The sequence below is a fragment of the Salvelinus namaycush genome, unplaced genomic scaffold (genome assembly GCF_016432855.1).
Source record: "Salvelinus namaycush isolate Seneca unplaced genomic scaffold, SaNama_1.0 Scaffold2918, whole genome shotgun sequence".
In the NCBI taxonomy this organism is placed as follows: domain Eukaryota; kingdom Metazoa; phylum Chordata; class Actinopteri; order Salmoniformes; family Salmonidae; genus Salvelinus; species Salvelinus namaycush.
This window is the reverse complement of record NW_024059806.1, coordinates 7,501-12,483: the sequence shown is the minus strand read 5'-3', so window position 1 is coordinate 12,483 and position 4,983 is coordinate 7,501. Positions and strand designations below refer to the sequence as shown.

The following is a 4,983-nucleotide window of genomic DNA, read 5'->3' as shown; positions in this document are numbered from 1 at the left end:
ATTGCCTTACCGTAAGAGACTGTGTAGAGTTCACCTTGATAACCCTGCATTGCCTTACCGTAAGAGACTGTGTAGAGTTGTGATTGCTGTCAGTGAAAGCCAGCTAGTTGCTATACATCCTTTAATCAAAGTCAACAACACAGACGGGAACAGACTTCGTTTCAAAGATACATTTAGTATTTTGTTTCGTGAAGCTGAAGAGCAGCGAGGGAAAAACAAAGAGGCAGTTGAAACATACAGTTGAACGTTTATTCAGAAGTCAGTAGTGAATTGGAAACAGTCAATGTTACAGCATTAAAAATCCTATACAATGACAACGTATGATGAAGGAGGGAGTTAGTTGTGTTCACTCCAAAGAAAACACAAACCTTACCAATAGAATCAATGATAGGCAGATTCTCACATACCAATTCTTTACAGTCCCTGTCATTTAAAAACTTAAAAAAAACTTTTTGGGGGGTATATAAATGAAAACCTGTTAATCTAATGCAATGTTAATACAAAAAAGTCATGATAAATTCCACATAAAAAATGAAAATAAAATCCTATATACAAACCTCTGTACAAAGCGGGAATATGGATAGAAAAAGATAAACCACTGAATAAAATGATGTTTTCTGTAACTATGCATACAAAAGATAAACTACGGAATAAAAAGCCTGTTTTCTGTTACTATGTGCTCCCAGCTCCTAAGAGCAGGTGGGCGGGGTCAGAATGCTGCTCGTCACTCACCAGCCTGTCTATTGGTCAAAGTGTAAAAGACAGAACCAGAGAACGGTTCACTCACCTGGTTCTGATTCTAAATCCATTTCACTCATTCTAATTCTATAGGTGGAACACGATCTCATAGCATTTACAAAGGCCTGAACTAAGTGGTATATCAAGTGGAGAATGGAGTCATAGATGGTAAACAGCATCAATGAATTCAGTGACCAGTAATCATGTGAAACTGATTCACCTATCTACCTATGGTAAAGTAGACCGCATCATCACACTAGAGGCAAAAATGAAAGAATCAATGAGTCTCTGCACCAAACGGCACCCCCATATTCCCTACGTAGTGAACTACTATTTACCAGAGCCTTAATCGGCCGTGACCAAAAGTAGTGCACTATATAGGGAATAGGGTGCCGTTTGGGACACAGTCAAAATGAATGGCTCAATAAGGAGTGTTGCCTGAGTGAGAAACTCTTCTTCCACTCCTGGTCAGACTGTTGCTGTTTCCCCAAATGGCACCCTCTTCACTATATAGTGCCCTACGTTTGACCAGAGCCCTATGGTCAAAAGTAGTCCAAAGTAGTGCACTACTGGTAATAGGTCGCCATTTTGGAATGCATCCTTGTGTTGAGCGGGGACGGGGGGGACGGGGGGGGGGGGGGGGGGAGAGATTGCAGAGGGGAAAGAACCTTGTTTTTTTTTTAATCTGGTGTCTTAATGTCATTGTTTATTGTACAATTCCTGAATCGATGGAGGCTTGTTTCCTGGTGGTCTTCGGGGGAGGGGGAGGGGGAGTCTTGCTGGGAAGAGGAGGCGGCAGATGCTGTTAGAAAGAGAATACAGAAATATTAAGCCACGTTTACGAGACATTATAAAGGCTCATACACTCCTTATAACACGTTGTGAAGCTTTACACCCGGATGCTTCAAGTAGATTAAAGGAAGATGATGATCTGTATCCTGGAAACGAAGCAGGTCATCTCACAACTCAGCAGTTAAAAGATTCCTGAGATTCTGCTGCCAACATACTGACTCAAATCTCCAGCCACTTTAATAATGGGAAAAATTGATGTCATAAATGTATCACTAGCCACCTTAAACAATGCCACTTTATATACTTTTTTACATACCCTACGTTACTCATCTCATATGTATATACTGTACTCTATACCGTCTATTGCATCTTGCCTATGCCGTTCGGCCATCGTGCATCCATATATTTATATGTACATATTGTTATTCATTCCTTTACACTTGTGTGTATAAGGTAGTTGTTGTGAATTTGTTAGATTACTTGTTAGATATTACTGCACTGTCGGAACTAGAAGCACAAGCATTTTGCCACACTCGCAATAACATCTGCTAACCATGTGTATGTGACCAATAACATCTGCTAACCATGTGTATGTGACCAATAACATCTGCTAACCATGTGTATGTGACCAATAACATCTGCTAACCATGTGTATTTGACCAATAACACCTGCTAACCATGTGTATGTGACCAATAACATCTGCTAACCATGTGTATGTGACCAATAACATCTGCTAACCGTGTGTATGTGACCAATAACATCTGTTAACCATGTGTATGTGACCAATAACATCTGCTAACCATGTGTGTGTGACCAATAACATCTGCTAACCATGTGTATGTGACCAATAACATCTGCTAACCATGTGTATGTGACCAATAACATCTGCTAACCATGTGTATGTGACCAATAACACCTGCTAACCATGTGTATGTGACCAATAACATCTGCTAACCATGTGTATGTGACCAATAACATCTGCTAACCATGTGTATGTGACCAATAACACCTGCTAACCATGTGTATGTGACTAATAACATCTGCTAACCAGGTGTATGTGACCAATAACATCTGCTAACCAGGTGTATGTGACCAATAACATCTGCTAACCATGTGTATGTGACCAATAACATCTGCTAACCATGTGTATGTGACCAATAACACCTGCTAACCATGTGTATGTGACTAATAACATCTGCTAACCATGTGTATGTGACCAATAACATCTGCTAACCCTGTGTATGTGACCAATAACACCTGCTAACCATGTGTATGTGACTAATAACATCTGCTAACCATGTGTATGTGACCAATAACATCTGTTAACCATGTGTATGTGACCAATAACATCTGCTAACCATGTGTATGTGACCAATAACATCTGCTAACCATGTGTATGTGACCAATAACATCTGTTAACCATGTGTATGTGACCAATAACATCTGTTAACCATGTGTATGTGACCAATAACATCTGCTAACCATGTGTATGTGACCAATAACATCTGCTAACCATGTGTATGTGACCAATAACATCTGTTAACCAGGTGTATGTGACCAATAACATCTGCTAACCATGTGTATGTGACCAATAACATCTGTTAACCATGTGTATGTGACCAATAACATCTGCTAACCATGTGTATGTGACCAATAACATCTGCTAGCCATGTGTATGTGACCAATAACATCTGCTAACCATGTGTATGTGACCAATAACATCTGCTAACCATGTGTATGTGACCAATAACATCTGCTAACCATGTGTATGTGACCAATAACATCTGCTAACCGTGTGTATGTGACCAATAACATTTGATTTGAGATTCTGTAATAAATCAAAACTCAGAACTGAACCTCCCCAGGGATTCATCTTCAACATAATATTTTAGCAGGAAATCTCCTTTCGAAAGAATTAGCCTTCGAGGTTTGAGGCGGATGATTCAAGCACTTTGAGTGAAACTGCAATCCAAGTTAATTCCAGTGTTTTTTACTCAGTCGTGACTCATCTAATTAATTCCAGTGTTTTTTACTCAGTCATGACTCATCTAATTAATCCCAGCGTTCAACACCTGTCGTGTCCAAGGCAGTGACTGAAAATAAATAAAACACTGTAAAAAGCACACCTGAATTTTTGAAACTTACGCAACAGTGAGGTTTTCACAATGACATCTGGTAACAATGACATCTAGTAACAATGACACTAGACTCAATGACACCAGCAGTCAAGGACTTGGAGTCAAAACCGCTGTCACTAGCTGGGAAAATCTGTTTGTAATGTCCCTCCCACACTAATCTGGTCTGACTCCAGTTAACTGCCTGTCCCGCCCCCACTAATCTAGCCTGACTCCAGTTTACTGCCAAGTCTCCCCCTCCCAGTGAGACTAATCTAGTCTGACTCCAGTTTACTGCCAAGTCTCCCCCTCCCCCACTAATCTAGTCTGACTCCAGTTTACTGCCAAGTCTCCCCCTCCCAGTGAGACTAATCTAGTCTGACTCCAGTTTACTGCCAAGTCTCCCCCTCCCAGTGAGACTAATCTAGCCTGACTCCAGTTTACTGCCAAGTCTCCCCCTCCCAGTGAGGACTAATCTAGCCTGACACCAGTTTACTGCCAAGTCTCCCCCTCCCAGTGAGACTAATCTAGTCTGACTCCAGTTTACTGCCAAGTCTCCCCCTCCCAGTGAGACTAATCTAGCCTGACTCCAGTTTACTGCCAAGTCTCCCCCTCCCAGTGAGACTAATCTAGCCTGACACCAGTTTACTGCCAAGTCTCCCCCTCCCAGTGAGACTAATCTAGTCTGACTCCAGTTTACTGCCAAGTCTCCCCCTCCCAGTGAGACTAATCTAGCCTGACTCCAGTTTACTGCCAAGTCTCCCCCTCCCAGTGAGACTAATCTAGTCTGACTCCAGTTTACTGCCAAGTCTCCCCCCTCCCAGTGAGACTAATCTAGTCTGACTCCAGTTTACTGCCAAGTCTCCCCCTCCCAGTGAGACTAATCTAGTCTGACTCCAGTTTACTGCCAAGTCTCCCCCTCCCAGTGAGACTAATCTAGCCTGACTCCAGTTTACTGCCAAGTCTCCCCCTCCCAGTGAGACTAATCTAGCCTGACACCAGTTTACTGCCAAGTCTCCCCCTCCCAGTGAGACTAATCTAGTCTGACTCCAGTTTACTGCCAAGTCTCCCCCTCCCAGTGAGACTAATCTAGCCTGACTCCAGTTTACTGCCAAGTCTCCCCCTCCCAGTGAGACTAATCTAGCCTGACACCAGTTTACTGCCAAGTCTCCCCCTCCCAGTGAGACTAATCTAGTCTGAACTCCAGTTTACTGCCAAGTCTCCCCCTCCCAGTGAGACTAATCTAGCCTGACTCCAGTTTACTGCCAAGTCTCCCCCTCCCAGTGAGACTAATCTAGTCTGACTCCAGTTTACTGCCAAGTCTCCCCCCTCCCAGTG

General features: G+C 42.7%; 1 long non-coding RNA gene across 1 annotated transcript in view; it reads right to left on the bottom strand.

Annotated features, from left to right (window-relative positions):
• Positions 1-235: 235 nt before the first annotated feature.
• The window catches only part of LOC120039687, a 6,652-nt gene continuing 1,904 nt past the window's right edge, over positions 236-4,983 (bottom strand). Inside the window, exon 2 of the long non-coding RNA XR_005475476.1 lies at positions 236-1,540. This is a non-coding gene — a long non-coding RNA (uncharacterized LOC120039687). The remainder of the gene's footprint in view (positions 1,541-4,983) is intronic.